The 19,484-nt window shown below is 39.2% G+C and overlaps 12 non-coding genes across 12 annotated transcripts; all 12 read left to right on the forward strand.

The window, feature by feature from the left end:
* The first annotated feature begins 86 nt into the window (after window positions 1-86).
* TRNAD-GUC (transfer RNA aspartic acid (anticodon GUC)) lies at window positions 87-158 on the forward strand. The gene has a single exon. It is a non-coding gene; the product is annotated as a tRNA-Asp (tRNA).
* A 635-nt stretch (window positions 159-793) lies between these two features.
* TRNAD-GUC (transfer RNA aspartic acid (anticodon GUC)) lies at window positions 794-865 on the forward strand. Its single transcript has one exon. It is a non-coding gene; the product is annotated as a tRNA-Asp (tRNA).
* Window positions 866-1,490: 625 nt separating this feature from the next.
* Window positions 1,491-1,562, forward strand: TRNAD-GUC (transfer RNA aspartic acid (anticodon GUC)). Its single transcript has one exon. It is a non-coding gene; the product is annotated as a tRNA-Asp (tRNA).
* Window positions 1,563-2,217: 655 nt separating this feature from the next.
* On the forward strand, window positions 2,218-2,289 carry TRNAD-GUC (transfer RNA aspartic acid (anticodon GUC)). The gene has a single exon. It is a non-coding gene; the product is annotated as a tRNA-Asp (tRNA).
* A 635-nt stretch (window positions 2,290-2,924) lies between these two features.
* TRNAD-GUC (transfer RNA aspartic acid (anticodon GUC)) lies at window positions 2,925-2,996 on the forward strand. The gene has a single exon. It is a non-coding gene; the product is annotated as a tRNA-Asp (tRNA).
* A 10,097-nt stretch (window positions 2,997-13,093) lies between these two features.
* On the forward strand, window positions 13,094-13,165 carry TRNAD-GUC (transfer RNA aspartic acid (anticodon GUC)). The gene has a single exon. It is a non-coding gene; the product is annotated as a tRNA-Asp (tRNA).
* Window positions 13,166-14,511: 1,346 nt separating this feature from the next.
* On the forward strand, window positions 14,512-14,583 carry TRNAD-GUC (transfer RNA aspartic acid (anticodon GUC)). Its single transcript has one exon. It is a non-coding gene; the product is annotated as a tRNA-Asp (tRNA).
* A 633-nt stretch (window positions 14,584-15,216) lies between these two features.
* On the forward strand, window positions 15,217-15,288 carry TRNAD-GUC (transfer RNA aspartic acid (anticodon GUC)). The gene has a single exon. It is a non-coding gene; the product is annotated as a tRNA-Asp (tRNA).
* A 625-nt stretch (window positions 15,289-15,913) lies between these two features.
* TRNAD-GUC (transfer RNA aspartic acid (anticodon GUC)) lies at window positions 15,914-15,985 on the forward strand. The gene has a single exon. It is a non-coding gene; the product is annotated as a tRNA-Asp (tRNA).
* A 1,332-nt stretch (window positions 15,986-17,317) lies between these two features.
* On the forward strand, window positions 17,318-17,389 carry TRNAD-GUC (transfer RNA aspartic acid (anticodon GUC)). Its single transcript has one exon. It is a non-coding gene; the product is annotated as a tRNA-Asp (tRNA).
* Window positions 17,390-18,024: 635 nt separating this feature from the next.
* On the forward strand, window positions 18,025-18,096 carry TRNAD-GUC (transfer RNA aspartic acid (anticodon GUC)). The gene has a single exon. It is a non-coding gene; the product is annotated as a tRNA-Asp (tRNA).
* Window positions 18,097-18,721: 625 nt separating this feature from the next.
* Window positions 18,722-18,793, forward strand: TRNAD-GUC (transfer RNA aspartic acid (anticodon GUC)). The gene has a single exon. It is a non-coding gene; the product is annotated as a tRNA-Asp (tRNA).
* The last annotated feature ends 691 nt before the right edge of the window (window positions 18,794-19,484 follow it).

Genomic DNA, 19,484 nt, shown 5'->3' on the forward strand with positions numbered 1-19,484 from the left:
AAAGCTGCCTATTACAATACTGTGAATTGATTGAGGGCATGCCCTAACCTCATGGAGGTGAGCACTGTTGAACTGAAGCCAATATGTCCTCGTTAGTATAGTGGTCAGTATCCCCGCCTGTCACGCGGGAGACCGGGGTTCAATTCCCCGACGGGGAGACGATTCCTTTTATTCACACAATTAAATAAAATGATGTACTTAATAACATTGTAAACTATATTTGTCATTATCCTTGTCTATTACGATTGAGATAAACGTTGAATTCAGTGATGGCCAAATTGCTTACAGATGTGTTAACTAAAAGTCAGAATATGCTCTGAATATTTCAATCTGCACAGACCATACCATCAAAAACAATTTACATCTATAATCTAATGGAAATGGAATGAAGCAGTGGGGAATCTTATGCTTCTGCTCAACTCTAGGGGCTAGATTTAGAAGTGGAGTGGATGCTTTTTGTTAGTAGTGACCCCTGGTGGTAAATGGTTATAAGCTGCAAATGGTAAAGTGAGCTGATTGTATATATATATATATATATATATATATATATATATATACATAGATAGATAGAAAGATAGATAGACAGATCGATAAATAGGTATTTATTTTAATCAATCATTTCTTATTAAAGCAGATTATTTTTAGCTAGGAATTTCTGATTTGTAATCATTTATGAAAAAAGATTGCTTCTCCTAACCAAAGGAAGCAAAGCTGCCTATTACAATACTGTGAATTGATTGAGGGCATGCCCTAACCTCATGGAGGTGAGCACTGTTGAACTGAAGCCAATATGTCCTCGTTAGTATAGTGGTCAGTATCCCCGCCTGTCACGCGGGAGACCGGGGTTCAATTCCCCGACGGGGAGACGATTCCTTTTATTCACACAATTAAATAAAATGATGTACTTAATAACATTGTAAACTATATTTGTCATTATCCTTGTCTATTACGATTGAGATAAACGTTGAATTCAGTGATGGCCAAATTGCTTACAGATGTGTTAACTAAAAGTCAGAATATGCTCTGAATATTTCAATCTGCACAGACCATACCATCAAAAACAATTTACATCTATAATCTAATGGAAATGGAATGAAGCAGTGGGGAATCTTATGCTTCTGCTCAACTCTAGGGGCTAGATTTAGAAGTGGAGTGGATGCTTTTTGTTAGTAGTGACCCCTGGTGGTAAATGGTTATAAGCTGCAAATGGTAAAGTGAGCTGATTGTATATATATATATATATATATACATATACATAGATAGATAGAAAGATAGATAGACAGATCGATAAATAGGTATTTATTTTAATCAATCATTTCTTATTAAAGCAGATTATTTTTGGCTAGGAATTTCTGATTTGTAATCATTTATGAAAAAAGATTGCTTCTCCTAACCAAAAGAAGCAAAGCTGCCTATTACAATACTGTGAATTGATTGAGGGCATGCCCTAACCTCATGGAGGTGAGCACTGTTGAACTGAAGCCAATATGTCCTCGTTAGTATAGTGGTCAGTATCCCCGCCTGTCACGCGGGAGACCGGGGTTCAATTCCCCGACGGGGAGACGATTCCTTTTATTCACACAATTAAATAAAATGATGTACTTAATAACATTGTAAACTATATTTGTCATTATCCTTGTCTATTACGATTGAGATAAACGTTGAATTCAGTGATGGCCAAATTGCTTACAGATGTGTTAACTAAAAGTCAGAATATGCTCTGAATATTTCAATCTGCACAGACCATACCATCAAAAACAATTTACATCTATAATCTAATGGAAATTGAATGAAGCAGTGGGGAATATTATGCTTCTGCTCAACTCTAGGGGCTAGATTTAGAAGTGGAGTGGATGCTTTTTGTTAGTAGTGACCCCTGGTGGTAAATGGTTATAAGCTGCAAATGGTAAAGTGAGCTGATTGTATATATATATATATATATATATATATATATATATATATATATATATATATATATATACATAGATAGATAGAAAGATAGATAGACAGAACGATAAATAGGTATTTATTTTAATCAATCATTTCTTATTAAAGCAGATTATTTTTAGCTAGGAATTTCTGATTTGTAATCATTTATGAAAAAAGATTACTTCTCCTAACCAAAAGAAGCAAAGCTGCCTATTACAATACTGTGAATTGATTGAGGGCATGCCCTAACCTCATGAAGGTGAGCACTGTTGAACTGAAGCCAATATGTCCTCGTTAGTATAGTGGTCAGTATCCCCGCCTGTCACGCGGGAGACCGGGGTTCAATTCCCCGACGGGGAGACGATTCCTTTTATTCACACAATTAAATAAAATGATGTACTTAATAACATTGTAAACTATATTTGTCATTATACTTGTCTATTACGATTGAGATAAACGTTGAATTCAGTGATGGCCAAATTGCTTACAGATGTGTTAACTAAAAGTCAGAATATGCTCTGAATATTTCAATCTGCACAGACCATACCATCAAAAAAAATTTACATCTATAATCTAATGGAAATGGAATGAAGCAGTGGGGAATCTTATGCTTCTGCTCAACTCTAGGGGCTAGATTTAGAAGTGGAGTGGATGCTTTTTGTTAGTAGTGACCCCTGGTGGTAAATGGTTATAAGCTGCAAATGGTAAAGTGAGCTGATAGTATATATATATATATATATATATATATATATACATATACATAGATAGATAGAAAGATAGATAGACAGATCGATAGATAGGTATTTATTTTAATCAATCATTTCTTATTAAAGCAGATTATTTTTGGCTAGGAATTTCTGATTTGTAATCATTTATGAAAAAAGATTGCTTCTCCTAACCAAAAGAAGCAAAGCTGCCTATTACAATACTGTGAATTGATTGAGGGCATGCCCTAACCTCATGAAGGTGAGCACTGTTGAACTGAAGACAATATGTCCTCGTTAGTATAGTGGTCAGTATCCCCGCCTGTCACGCGGGAGACCGGGGTTCAATTCCCCGACGGGGAGACGATTCCTTTTATTCACACAATTAAATAAAATGATGTACTTAATAACATTGTAAACTATATTTGTCATTATCCTTGTCTATTACGATTGAGATAAACGTTGAATTCAGTGATGGCCAAATTGCTTACAGATGTGTTAACTAAAAGTCAGAATATGCTCTGAATATTTCAATCTGCACAGACCATACCATCAAAAACAATTTACATCTATAATCTAATGGAAATGGAATGAAGCAGTGGGGAATATTATGCTTCTGCTCAACTCTAGGGGCTAGATTTAGAAGTGGAGTGGATGCTTTTTGTTAGTAGTGACCCCTGGTGGTAAATGGTTATAAGCTGCAAATGGTAAAGTGAGCTGATTGTATATATATATATATATTACCTACTGGCGGTCGCCAGTAGGTAGTTATAGTTAGGACCACGTTTCCATAGGAAATCCGCAACATTCTATTTTGAATAACTTTGGCGCCGGTTGACGAATCCTCGCGAATTTTTCAAAATAGGTGGGGCGCTACGCTCCGCTCCTACCCTGAAAGTCTCGGGGGGATTCGTCAAGCGGGGGCTGAGATAAAAGGGGGGTCCCAAAACGCGTTTTTCCCATGCATTTTTCCATAGGACCTTTAGACACAGCTACAGCCCGAACGGCTGAACAGAATTACTTGAAATTTGGCAGAGAGGTAGTCCTCAGGTCAAGGAAGTGCCTTTTGTAGGTTTGGTGTAAATCTGTTCAGTAGATCCTGAGAAAATAGCATTTAAAAGCATATATATATGTGGGCGGAGCCTAACCACACATCTCATCCTGAGATCTGATTGGCTGTCAGCACTTCATCCAAGAAGTGTTGGCAGCCATCTTGGGACCAATATACATGATAGCACCTCATTAAAAAGCATTGCAGTTAATAGAAGGTTTTAAGACTTTAGTTACATTATAAATCATTTGTTGATGGTACCATACTCATTTTAGGAATTGTGGTATGTTCTAAGGTGATTTCACCATGTGAAAAAGCCTTCTGCTGGGATATCATGATTGAGAGAAAAATATTTTCTCATCCTTTTACCACAGAGGTTTGGAAGGTGATCTATAGGCTAAACTGAGAGCTTATTTTCTGTAAATTCACATTATCTTTCTCAGTCATGTGAGAATGAAGTCTGACATTCTCAGTAAAACATGTACATCCAACAAGGGCAGAGACTGTCAGTTGATTCCTTTGTGTTCTACTGCAGCTTCCCAGAGTGTTCCAAAGAACTACTAGAGCGCTAACAGTCCTACTTATGATAAACGTATGGCACACCTGAAGCCATCTTGCTTGGATTAAAGTGGTAACTCTTAAAACATTTAATTTAAAAAGGAACAAAATGAGGGGGTTCATTTTTCAATAAAAAGTATGATTAGTGCTGCAGAAAGAAAAATTAGGGCACATTTTGAGTGACTTCTCAAATCCTCTTCTATTTCATTAAAAAATTCTGACATGCAGACTGAAACATGCACTTTCAATACCAGCAGCAGTTTTCCCTGGTGAGCAGTAGCTTTACTACAGTGATCTAATGAGCAAAAAGAGTGCTAACATTCTGAATTTATGGCAAATGTGTGACACATCTGAATGCCTTCTTGATGGAATCAAAGTAAAAAATTGAAAGTATTTCCTACTGAGGAGACTGCAGTAAATGAGGAAATTAGGAAACTTCATAACAAATAAGTCTCCCAAGATGGCCACCAGAGACAAAAGAGCCCAAATGTAGCCCAAATATCACCCAGATGTAGCCCAAGTATAGCCCAATGACAGAATGTCCCAGAATGTTCTTAAAAACAACTAGAGCGCTTACTGTCTTCATTATGACAAAAGTATGGCACACCTGAAGCCATCTTGATTGGAATAAACTGGTAACACTTAAAACATTTAATTTAAAAAGGAACACAATGAGGAGGTTCATTTTGCCATAGAAATTATGATTAATGCTGAAGAAAGAAAATGAGGGCACATTTTGAGTGACTTCTCAAATCCTCTTCTATTTCATTAAAAAATTCTGACATGCAGACTGAAACATGCACTTTTAATACCAGGAGCAGACTTCCATGGTGCAGTAGTTTTACTACAGTGATCTAATGAGCAACTAGAGTGCTAACATTCAGAATTGATGGCAAATGTGTGACATATCTGAATACCTTCATGATGGAATCAAAGTAAAAAACTGAAAGCATTTCCTACTGAGGAGACTGCAGTACATGAGGAAATTAGGAAACTTCATAACAAATAAATCTCCCAAGATGGCCACCGGAGACAAAAGAGCCCAAATGTAGCCCAAAATCACCCAGATGTAGCCCAAATATAGCCCAATGACAGAAGTGTGCAAAACACTTATTATTTTGTGTTTTTGCAGTGTTATATAATGCAGACTTGTCAGGTATTGGAGTGCTTTACATGAGCATTGGTTACATCACACAAGAACACATTCATTTTGGTTGTAGACATGGGGAGACTAAGTGATTTGACCAGAATCACAGAATGTCGAGCTGAAGCAGAAACTTCAACCTGGTTCCCCAGTTGCAAAGTCTGCAGTTCTGGAAGTAACACCACATCATCTCCCCTAAGTGCAACATTTAATCAAGTGGTCAACTGGATAAAAAAACAAAGATAACAAATAATTTAAAAGTGCTTTGTCGCTATTTGAAAACTCAGAAAATATGTCCTTATTTTAGCCTTTTAGAGCACTAACCATAATTTTGATGCCAATAAGACCCTCTCATATATGTAATTTCTAAAGGAAATGCTCTAGGTATTACAGTTTTGATTACATCAAGATGATGTCAGGCGTTCCACACTTTTGTAATAAATATAGAATGTTAGCAATCTAGTTGTTCATTAGGATACTGTTGAGAGGCAGAGGCCAGGGGCACGGACTCTGAAAATTGAAGGCAGGTAGGAGGGTGCAAAGGCAACAATTTAACCACACTGAGCAGGCAGGAAGGGCCGTGGAAGCACAACAGACTATGGAGGGCAGTGGAAAGGGGGGCAGGGGCAACAAACCAACAATACAGGACTTGCAAGAGAGGCTGTTGGAGGCAAGATCTATTACGGGTCAAGGAAGCTAGGGGCGGTCCCCAGATCCCCGGGAGCCACCACAGAACTGAGCAGGAGAGTGAGTCAGGGACAAAAGGGGCACCTTAATTTGAGCCGGGGTGCCTAGGAACGCTTGCTCCAAAAATGAAGAAAACAGACATATGAGACATGGAATTGGAGGCAGAATACAATGGCAGTTTAATGAGAAGATGCAACTTCAAAGAAACAGCAGAATAGAGACATAAAGTACAAAATACAGAATCCAGATAATCATACAGCTGTCATGATATTCTCTGTATCTCAATTAATGTACTGACAGAGAGAGAGAGAAAACACATCTATAAATGCATCATGAGAAACAAGTTACACCAAGGAAAATGTTACCTAGGAACACTCACGTTTACTCTTAGAGCAAGCATTCCTGCAATTACAATACAAAATCTTTTAAATGCAAAAGTAAAGAGAACAATGGTTAAACATAACATGACATTTCATATAGGTAAAATAGAATAAGATACTTCAAGCAAAGCAGAGCAAGACATTTTAAGCAAAGGAAGACAAGAGCTCCCAGCTCTTGGGGAAAACCTGCACTGCCTGTTAACCTACATACAGACGGCGAGGTAGTCCGTCGATATCTGTGGGTGCTCCCTTTTTATATCATTTTGTGGGCTCCTTTGCACGCTACATCTACCTACGTATGCTACCCAAAAGCTTCGTCTGCAGATTTTACCAGACATTTCGTCATTTACCCACTTAATGCTGACAATGGACTGGGTGAAAAGGTCAGTCTCTCAGGCCAATCGCTTATCGTAAGTTCCATAGAGCAAGCAGAAAATAATGGGTATTGTACGGGAATTCAATATATTCATGTATAAAATCTCCTCAGTTCTCCTAACTTGACGCTCTGCGGTTGCCACTTCCTTAAAAGCGGGAAACCTGCCCAGGAAGCAAGTACCAGTCCAGGATGCAGCCTACTGTATGTCGACAGCTTCAGGGGGATGTTGAACTTTGATACCGAGCACGGAGCACTCGGGTAGGGTGGGGGCTACTGGTTTGGAGCAGAAGGCCTCGCAGACCTGCCTTCAGACTGCTATACACTAAAATTGCAGAGCTATGGTCAATTTAACAAAGAGGCCTACATATTGAACAGAAGGGCCTACACAGGGGTTTTATACTGGCTGAGTGGTAAGGATGTCTCAGGATAATTATATAGCAACACAGGACCCGCTGGTCAATTTAATACGGCCTACAAATGCAGCTGGCAGGGCAAGGACAAGGGTCTCATACTTCAGGTGTGGACAGAACGGGCCAGGGGCCCCCTGTGATACAAAATCTACCCTCCTTCAAGCCTGTGGCAATGTAATAGACCATTGTGGGCAGAAGGAAGAGGCAATGGTAGTACAACCATACATGCCAACAGACCCGATTCAGCCAGGAAACGTCCAATGTTTTTAAGCTCAAATGGGCTTTATTTGATCTGTCTCCTGTCTACAATATCCTCTTTTTCAATGTAACTCAAAGGGGAAAATCAATACCCCATTTTTTTTTCAAAATCTCCCTCTTACCAAGTTCAAAATGTTCGCAAGTATGGTACATTGGATCATGGAAGGAAATGGGATAGGGACATGGACTTGGATAACAGAGGACAGGAGGGACATGAAGAGGTGCACCAAACTGACCCTGCAGGGCAGGCATCAGGGTTTGCAGCAGCACAATACACCACACAGGGCATGCAGGACGGGAGTGCAGCACAACAATCCATAGAAAGCAAGAGGGAGGGGACAGGACCATGCACATGGACAACAGAGAACAGAGGGGCAAGAGGCAATGGTAGCTAGCTGACCATAATGGACAGACAGGAGAGAAAGCTGCAGCATAACAGACCATAAAGGGCAGGAGGGACGGATCAGGGGCATTACAATGGAACAGACAAGCCAGGAGGGAGGGAGTAGGGCTGGGGGCAAGGGGGCAGGGCAGGAGCAGCAAGATAGCCATGGAGGTCAGGCAGGATGGGCACTAGAAGCAAGACACACCATGAAGAGCAACAGTGAGACTGTGATGGCATACACACAGACCATGGAGGGAAGGTGGGAGGGGGTCAGGGGCAGCTAACTGACCACACAGGGAAGGTGGGAGGGGCCATGGCAGCACAGAAGACCATGCATGGCAAGTGGGAGGGTTAGTGGCAGCACAATGGCTATGATGGGCAAGAAGGAGGGTGGAGGGGCATGCACAAAGGACGATGGAGGATAGAAGGGAGGGTCAGGACCTGTGCACAGACAAGAAAGTTCAGGGGAAGGGACCTCACAACAGACCACACGGGGCAGGCAGGAGGAGCAGCTGCAGCACAACAGACCAGGGAGGGCAGAAGGGTGTGGCAGTACAATGGACCATGTAGGACAGGAGGAAGAGGATAGGGGCATGGCATGTGGACAGGCAGGGTGGAGGTGGCAGGGACAGGTTACAGTCATCTGACAATGCTAGGCAGGTGGGAGGGGAGTGGCAGCTCAACAGAACACTCAGAGTAGATAGGAGTGGCAGGTCCATGGGACATGGTGGGCAAAAAGGATGGAGCAGGGGCATGCACAAAGACATCGGAGGGCAGGGGGAAGGAGAATAGGGGCAGCAAGCTAAGCACAGAGTTTAAGCAGGAGGTCAATGATGGGGCATAGAATTGGGCAAGGGAGGGCAGGAGGAGGGGACTGGTACATCATACTGAGGGCAGTGGCAGCACATCAGACCATGCATGGCAGGAGGGAGGAGGCTAGTCCATGGATTCACACAACAGAGGATAGGGAGGAAGGGGATGGGGCAGCAAGCTAACTGTTCAGAGAAGGCGGGTATTAGGAACTTTATTGTTTTTAAAACATAGTGTCTGTGCGAACTACTTAAAATATGAACAAGTATGCAGCATAATCTCACTTTTATTCAGGAAGAAGAGGACGTTTGTGACTGTGACTCCGGGCTCACTTGGCAGAAACACCCCCTGACCCTCCACCCCCTATCGCAAAATGTAATGCCCGTGAAAAGGGTAGGTGAACACAGTGTTATATAGAACATAGTCCTGAGAGCACGATTGAAAATGAAAACTAGATATAGTGTATGGTATAAACTATGCACCAAAAAGTGTGATATAAGATGAACCGGGCGTGAAATATAATATGCAATACATTGTGCGCAATGACAGATTCATTGGAGAGCGCGAGATAGCACAGGCACTAGCGCGTGCTATGCGATATGCGCCTTGGAGTGTAATATGCACAGGGCAGTGTTGTGTAACCTAACTAGTCTCTAAAGTTGTAATATAAAATATGTGCTGGGGAGTGTAAGGTTGCATATGCACTGTGACAAAGATATGGATCCCAGATTGTAATATGTATGGCATAGCACTGTGCGTTATAACATAGGCATCGAGAAAGGCACGTTAGATGGGCAATATAACCCGTGCGAAGACAAGTGTGGCATGACATATTCACGGGGTGGTGTTACAGTGCACATGGGCTAGAGAGTGTCATAGCATATGCATTAGCTAGTGGAATAAAACACAGAGGTGTGTGGCACACGGCAGGCAATGGTGGGTGTAACACAGAATTGGGCTCTGTCAGGAGCGCGCTGTGACTCTCAAGTGATGTTCGTCCCCTTTCCAGAGAGTAAAATAAAAAGTATTACACATCCGGCAGTGGATGTGTGTTTTATTAACCATGAGGGAGGTTTCTTGCATAGTTTTGGTCGAATTTTTGTCTAATCCCCTTTGAATGGCTTGGTGTGCATGTGTATTAAATGTGCCCGTCAATAGCTACCCATGTTTGTATAAATAAACGACAAGGGTGTCTACCGGGATTAGGCACGGTAGGGCATCAGACATGTCAGAGCTTCACTAGTGGTGTAAATACATTCCACGTGGATTCATTGCATGCATAGTCGCCTTTTAATGAATATCACGCAAATCGTCATGGTGATAGGTACGTACGGTTTGTCCAGCATGTCCTAGGTGTGTCTATAAATATATATTTTTTTAAAATAATAAAAAACAGTGGCCGACCCTGGGGATTGGGGTCAAAAAAATATAATTAGGAGACTGGCCCTGGGGGATGGGGTCATCAGGGCCAATAAATTAGAATAAGAAGGGGAACCAAACAGCCCCCCTTCTTAAAAAACTAAAATAAATAAAAGACTGGCATCGTGCCGGAGGCCATGCCCCCTCCGTGCAGCACTCTGCAAACGCGCCCCCAACAGGTATCTCCAGTATGCGCCAGGGAGCTGCGCTGCAGCCAGGTGTTCTGAGGCCAAGCCCCTTTTTACACCTCTCTGCAACGCAGCTCTGTGGCGCTTACTGGAGGTACCTAGTGGTCTAGTTTGACCCTAGGGACCCTTAAGATTCAAGGGGACTTAATCTCTCAACTTAGAACAGCCACAGGGCGCGTTTACACAGTGGTGAAGGGAGGGGACGGGGCCTGAGGTGACGTGTGCAAACACGCACTATGGCACGTTTTAAATTGGGGATATAATTTCCCTTCAATACTGAGGGCCCCTGGGGGCTAACTAGCCCACCAAGTGCTTCCAGTAAGCGCCACTGAGCTGCATTGCAGAGAGGTGGTCCAGGCCGTGCCACTTTTTACACCTCTCTGCAACGCAGCTCTGTGGCACTTACTGGAGGTACCTAGTGGGCTAGTTGGACCCTAGGGACCCTCAGGATTCAAATGAACTTAATCTCCCAACTAAAAATGGACACAGGGCGTGTTTACACAGTGGTGAAGGGAGGGGACGGGGCCTGAGTTAACGTGTGCAAAAACGCCCTGTGGCCAGTTTTAAGAGGTAGTTTTAATCCCCATGCCCTCTTATATACTAGGGGCTTACAGAGGAGGTCATGCTAATCACAGGGGGACCCCAACGCATAATGTTCCCTAGTGTATGTAGGTGTTTTCACTGTATTCTAAGTGTCTTTTAACATAGCACTGGCTCTAGGACTGGTTAGTCAGGCTCAGTTACCACCAGTATCCGTCTGAAAAAGTTGAGGGTACAGGATGATTTTGCAACAAGGCTTCTTTCTGCTCTTCTTTTTGTTCTTTCTGCACGTTATCCTTCTTCCTGCACTTATCTTCGTATTTGAGGACTTCTGTTGCTTCTTTCTGCACTTCTTTTGTTTCTTTCTGTGCATTTTTTCTTCTTTCTTCACATGTCCTATCTCTGTAGGCATAGTTAGAAATTAGCATTTAAAAAACCTTTGAAATTCACAGAAAAAACCATAGGTTTCAGGCACGTTATAGTTAGGAATTAGCATTTAAAAAACCTCAGAAATTCACTGAAAAAACCATAGGTTTCAGGGGTGTTATAGTTAGCTGGACTTTTCACTTGTACAAAACCATTGAAATTCCCCCGTTATAGTTAGTTCAGCTAACTATAACTCGGGCGCCCGCAATGCACTGCTGATGACGTCACATATTACATCACTCATGACATGGTCAGTGACATCACTCATGACATCACTGATGACATCTCAAATGACATCATCCTTGTGATAGAGTGGCAGACCTCCTCTCACCCTAATATAACCTTTGATACACACATTCAAAAATAGAGACTAAAATTTTCAAAACAATGGACATACCAATACCAGTTACAACAACCTCTTCAGTAATTCTAAGATCCACATACACATCCACTCATTCACCAACAGTCCTATACAGTCACTCATACATGTACTCACTCATCATATGTACTCATACACCTATACATCCTGTTACACAATGCCACTCATCCATAGAGTTACTCACACACATAGTCACTCATGCTAATAAAGAATCAAACATACATTTACTTGCATATACAGTTATACACACACCACCATACTTACTTCTACGGAAACTTACACATACTTAGTCTTTTAAACAATCACTTATAGAAACACATACTTATTCATACAGGAACTCTTTCAATCTCTCACTCTCACATATACTCACATATATACACCAATAGTCACATATACTAGTTTAAAACATATGTAGTTACTCATAAATACACTATTGAGACAGTCATTCACTCACTAACACACCCATACACACACTCATCCACCCACACAGTCCTGCACACATGCTGTGTTCAACACATACAAACAGTGAGTCACTCATTCATGCACCTATGCACTACGTAATACCCCCCACCGAACCATGCAGACACTCAGACTGATACTCAAAAAACCAACTAATAACCTATATAGACACCCATGTAGCTACTCATCAACCCATGCAGCCACTTATACACAAAGTGAGAGACTGATACAGATATTTACATATTTAAACATTACTCACTAAGCCATGTATTCACTATGATACACTTAATCAGTCAGTTACACAATCAATTTTTCAAAAACAAATCATCCATTTAGACACTTATATACCCATTTATTCTTCCATCGGCCTTGAGATATACATATATAAAACATATTTAATTTTCAGAAAAACACACATTCACTGGATGATGTCATCAGTGATGTCATCAGTGATGTCATTTCAGATGTCATCAGTGATGTCATGAGTGATGTCACTGACCATGTCATGAGTGATGTAATATGTGACGTCATCAGCAGTGCATTGCGGGCGCCCGAGTTATAGTTAGCTGAACTAACTATAACGGGGGAATTTCAATGGTTTTGTACAAGTGAAAAGTCCAGCTAACTATAACACCCCTGAAACCTATGGTTTTTTCAGTGAATTTCTGAGGTTTTTTAAATGCTAATTCCTAACTATAACGTGCCTGAAACCTATGGTTTTTTCTGTGAATATATATATATATATATACATATACATAGATAGATAGAAAGATAGATAGACAGATCGATAAATAGGTATTTATTTTAATCAATCATTTCTTATTAAAGCAGATTATTTTTGGCTAGGAATTTCTGATTTGTAATCATTTATGAAAAAAGATTGCTTCTCCTAACCAAAGGAAGCAAAGCTGCCTATTACAATACTGTGAATTGATTGAGGGCATGCCCTAACCTCATGGAGGTGAGCACTGTTGAACTGAAGCCAGTATGTCCTCGTTAGTATAGTGGTCAGTATCCCCGCCTGTCACGCGGGAGACCGGGGTTCAATTCCCCGACGGGGAGACGATTCCTTTTATTCACACAATTAAATAAAATGATGTACTTAATAACATTGTAAACTATATTTGTCATTATCCTTGTCTATTACCATTGAGATAAACGTTGAATTCAGTGATGGCCAAATTGCTTACAGATGTGTTAACTAAAAGTCAGAATATGCTCTGAATATTTCAATCTGCACAGACCATACCATCAAAAACAATTTACATCTATAATCTAATGGAAATTGAATGAAGCAGTGGGGAATATTATGCTTCTGCTCAACTCTAGGGGCTAGATTTAGAAGTGGAGTGGATGCTTTTTGTTAGTAGTGACCCCTGGTGGTAAATGGTTATAAGCTGCAAATGGTAAAGTGAGCTGATTGTATATATATATATATATATATATATATATATATATATATATATATATATATACATAGATAGATAGAAAGATAGATAGACAGAACGATAAATAGGTATTTATTTTAATCAATCATTTCTTATTAAAGCAGATTATTTTTAGCTAGGAATTTCTGATTTGTAATCATTTATGAAAAAAGATTACTTCTCCTAACCAAAAGAAGCAAAGCTGCCTATTACAATACTGTGAATTGATTGAGGGCATGCCCTAACCTCATGAAGGTGAGCACTGTTGAACTGAAGCCAATATGTCCTCGTTAGTATAGTGGTCAGTATCCCCGCCTGTCACGCGGGAGACCGGGGTTCAATTCCCCGACGTGGAGACGATTCCTTTTATTCACACAATTAAATAAAATGATGTACTTAATAACATTGTAAACTATATTTGTCATTATCCTTGTCTATTACGATTGAGATAAACGTTGAATTCAGTGATGGCCAAATTGCTTACAGATGTGTTAACTAAAAGTCAGAATATGCTCTGAATATTTCAATCTGCACAGACCATACCATCAAAAAAAATTTACATCTATAATCTAATGGAAATGGAATGAAGCAGTGGGGAATATTATGCTTCTGCTCAACTCTAGGGGCTAGATTTAGAAGTGGAGTGGATGCTTTTTGTTAGTAGTGACCCCTGGTGGTAAATGGTTATGAGCTGCAAATGGTAAAGTGAGCTGATTGTATATATATATATATATATATACATATACATAGATAGATAGAAAGATAGATAGACAGATTGATAAATAGGTATTTATTTTAATCAATCATTTCTTATTAAAGCAGATTATTTTTGGCTAGGAATTTCTGATTTGTAATCATTTATGAAAAAAGATTGCTTCTCCTAACCAAAAGAAGCAAAGCTGCCTATTACAATACTGTGAATTGATTGAGGGCATGCCCTAACCTCATGGAGGTGAGCACTGTTGAACTGAAGCCAATATGTCCTCGTTAGTATAGTGGTCAGTATCCCCGCCTGTCACGCGGGAGACCGGGGTTCAATTCCCCGACGGGGAGACGATTCCTTTTATTCACACAATTAAATAAAATGATGTACTTAATAACATTGTAAACTATATTTGTCATTATCCTTGTCTATTACGATTGAGATAAACGTTGAATTCAGTGATGGCCAAATTGCTTACAGATGTGTTAACTAAAAGTCAGAATATGCTCTGAATATTTCAATCTGCACAGACCATACCATCAAAAACAATTTACATCTATAATCTAATGGAAATGGAATGAAGCAGTGGGGAATCTTATGCTTCTGCTCAACTCTAGGGGCTAGATTTAGAAGTGGAGTGGATGCTTTTTGTTAGTAGTGACCCCTGGTGGTAAATGGTTATAAGCTGCAAATGGTAAAGTGAGCTGATTGTATATATATATATATATATATATATATATATATATACATAGATAGATAGAAAGATAGATAGACAGATCGATAAATAGGTATTTATTTTAATCAATCATTTCTTATTAAAGCAGATTATTTTTAGCTAGGAATTTCTGATTTGTAATCATTTATGAAAAAAGATTGCTTCTCCTAACCAAAGGAAGCAAAGCTGCCTATTACAATACTGTGAATTGATTGAGGGCATGCCCTAACCTCATGGAGGTGAGCACTGTTGAACTGAAGCCAATATGTCCTCGTTAGTATAGTGGTCAGTATCCCCGCCTGTCACGCGGGAGACCGGGGTTCAATTCCCCGACGGGGAGACGATTCCTTTTATTCACACAATTAAATAAAATGATGTACTTAATAACATTGTAAACTATATTTGTCATTATCCTTGTCTATTACGATTGAGATAAACGTTGAATTCAGTGATGGCCAAATTGCTTACAGATGTGTTAACTAAAAGTCAGAATATGCTCTGAATATTTCAATCTGCACAGACCATACCATCAAAAACAATTTACATCTATAATCTAATGGAAATGGAATGAAGCAGTGGGGAATCTTATGCTTCTGCTCAACTCTAGGGGCTAGATTTAGAAGTGGAGTGGATGCTTTTTGTTAGTAGTGACCCCTGGTGGTAAATGGTTATAAGCTGCAAATGGTAAAGTGAGCTGATTGTATATATATATATATATATATACATATACATAGATAGATAGAAAGATAGATAGACAGATCGATAAATAGGTATTTATTTTAATCAATCATTTCTTATTAAAGCAGATTATTTTTGGCTAGGAATTTCTGATTTGTAATCATTTATGAAAAAAGATTGCTTCTCCTAACCAAAAGAAGCAAAGCTGCCTATTACAATACTGTGAATTGATTGAGGGCATGCCCTAACCTCATGGAGGTGAGCACTGTTGAACTGAAGCCAATATGTCCTCGTTAGTATAGTGGTCAGTATCCCCGCCTGTCACGCGGGAGACCGGGGTTCAATTCCCCGACGGGGAGACGATTCCTTTTATTCACACAATTAAATAAAATGATGTACTTAATAACATTGTAAACTATATTTGTCATTATCCTTGTCTATTACGATTGAGATAAACGTTGAATTCAGTGATGGCCAAATTGCTTACAGATGTGTTAACTAAAAGTCAGAATATGCTCTGAATATTTCAATCTGCACAGACCATACCATCAAAAACAATTTACATCTATAATCTAATGGAAATGGAATGAAGCAGTGGGGAATATTATGCTTCTGCTCAACTCTAGGGGCTAGATTTAGAAGTGGAGTGGATGCTTTTTGTTAGTAGTGACCCCTGGTGGTAAATGGTTATAAGCTGCAAATGGTAAAGTGAGCTGATTGTATATATATATATATATATATACATATACATAGATAGATAGAAAGATAGATAGACAGATCGATAAATAGGTATTTATTTTAATCAATCATTTCTTATTAAAGCAGATTATTTTTGGCTAGGAATTTCTGATTTGTAATCATTTATGAAAAAAGATTGCTTCTCCTAACCAAAAGAAGCAAAGCTGCCTATTACAATACTGTAAATTGATTGAGGGCATGCCCTAACCTCATGGAGGTGAGCACTGTTGAACTGAAGCCAATATGTCCTCGTTAGTATAGTGGTCAGTATCCCCGCCTGTCACGCGGAAGACCGGGGTTCAATTCCCCGACGGGGAGACGATTCCTTTTATTCACACAATTAAATAAAATGATGTACTTAATAACATTGTAAACTATATTTGTCATTATCCTTGTCTATTACGATTGAGATAAACGTTGAATTCAGTGATGGACAAATTGCTTACAGATGTGTTAACTAAAAGTCAGAATATGCTCTGAATATTTCAATCTGCACAGACCATACCATCAAAAACAATTTACATCTATAATCTAATGGAAATGGAATGAAGCAGTGGGGAATCTTATGCTTCTGCTCAACTCTAGGGGCTAGATTTAGAAGTGGAGTGGATGCTTTTTGTTAGTAGTGACCCCTGGTGGTAAATGGTTATAAGCTGCAAATGGTAAAGTGAGCTGATTGTATATATATATATATATATATATATATATATATATATACATAGATAGATAGAAAGATAGATAGACAGATCGATAAATAGGTATTTATTTTAATCAATCATTTCTTATTAAAGCAGATTATTTTTAGCTAGGAATTTCTGATTTGTAATCATTTATGAAAAAAGATTGCTTCTCCTAACCAAAGGAAGCAAAGCTGCCTATTACAATACTGTGAATTGATTGAGGGCATGCCCTAACCTCATGGAGGTGAGCACTGTTGAACTGAAGCCAATATGTCCTCGTTAGTATAGTGGTCAGTATCCCCGCCTGTCACGCGGGAGACCGGGGTTCAATTCCCCGACGGGGAGACGATTCCTTTTATTCACACAATTAAATAAAATGATGTACTTAATAACATTGTAAACTATATTTGTCATTATCCTTGTCTATTACGATTGAGATAAACGTTGAATTCAGTGATGGCCAAATTGCTTACAGATGTGTTAACTAAAAGTCAGAATATGCTCTGAATATTTCAATCTGCACAGACCATACCATCAAAAACAATTTACATCTATAATCTAATGGAAATGGAATGAAGCAGTGGGGAATCTTATGCTTCTGCTCAACTCTAGGGGCTAGATTTAAAAGTGGAGTGGATGCTTTTTGTTAGTAGTGACCCCTGGTGGTAAATGGTTATAAGCTGCAAATGGTAAAGTGAGCTGATTGTATATATATATATATATATATATATATATATATATATACATAGATAGATAGAAAGATAGATAGACAGATCGATAAATAGGTATTTATTTTAATCAATCATTTCTTATTAAAGCAGATTATTTTTAGCTAGGAATTTCTGATTTGTAATCATTTATGAAAAAAGATTGCTTCTCCTAACCAAAGGAAGCAAAGCTGCCTATTACAATACTGTGAATTGATTGAGGGCATGCCCTAACCTCATGGAGGTGAGCACTGTTGAACTGAAGCCAATATGTCCTCGTTAGTATAGTGGTCAGTATCCCCGCCTGTCACGCGGGAGACCGGGGTTCAATTCCCCGACGGGGAGACGATTCCTTTTATTCACACAATTAAATAAAATGATGTACTTAATAACATTGTAAACTATATTTGTCATTATCCTTGTCTATTACGATTGAGATAAACGTTGAATTCAGTGATGGCCAAATTGCTTACAGATGTGTTAACTAAAAGTCAGAATATGCTCTGAATATTTCAATCTGCACAGACCATACCATCAAAAACAATTTACATCTATAATCTAATGGAAATGGAATGAAGCAGTGGGGAATCTTATGCTTCTGCTCAACTCTAGGGGCTAGATTTAGAAGTGGAGTGGATGCTTTTTGTTAGTAGTGACCCCTGGTGGTAAATGGTTATAAGCTGCAAATGGTAAAGTGAGCTGATTGTATATATATATATATATATATACATATACATAGATAGATAGAAAGATAGATAGACAGATCGATAAATAGGTATTTATTTTAATCAATCATTTCTTATTAAAGCAGATTATTTTTGGCTAGGAATTTCTGATTTGTAATCATTTATGAAAAAAGATTGCTTCTCCTAACCAAAAGAAGCAAAGCTGCCTATTACAATACTGTGAATTGATTGAGGGCATGCCCTAACCTCATGGAGGTGAGCACTGTTGAACTGAAGCCAATATGTCCTCGTTAGTATAGTGGTCAGTATCCCCGCCTGTCACGCGGGAGACCGGGGTTCAATTCCCCGACGGGGAGACGATTCCTTTTATTCACACAATTAAATAAAATGATGTACTTAATAACATTGTAAACTATATTTGTCATTATCCTTGTCTATTACGATTGAGATAAACGTTGAATTCAGTGATGGCCAAATTGCTTACAGATGTGTTAACTAAAAGTCAGAATATGCTCTGAATATTTCAATCTGCACAGACCATACCATCAAAAACAATTTACATCTATAATCTAATGGAAATGGAATGAAGCAGTGGGGAATATTATGCTTCTGCTCAACTCTAGGGGCTAGATTTAGAAGTGGAGTGGATGCTTTTTGTTAGTAGTGACCCCTGGTGGTAAATGGTTATAAGCTGCAAATGGTAAAGTGAGCTGATTGTATATATATATATATATATATACATATACATAGATAGATAGAAAGATAGATAGACAGATCGATAAATAGGTATTTATTTTAATCAATCATTTCTTATTAAAGCAGATTATTTTTGGCTAGGAATTTCTGATTTGTAATCATTTATGAAAAAAGATTGCTTCTCCTAACCAAAAGAAGCAAAGCTGCCTATTACAATACTGTAAATTGATTGAGGGCATGCCCTAACCTCATGGAGGTGAGCACTGTTGAACTGAAGCCAATATGTCCTCGTTAGTATAGTGGTCAGTATCCCCGCCTGTCACGCGGAAGACCGGGGTTCAATTCCCCGAC

This window comes from Triturus cristatus, chromosome 4_1 (assembly GCF_964204655.1).
Source record: "Triturus cristatus chromosome 4_1, aTriCri1.1, whole genome shotgun sequence".
Lineage (NCBI taxonomy): Eukaryota > Metazoa > Chordata > Amphibia > Caudata > Salamandridae > Triturus > Triturus cristatus.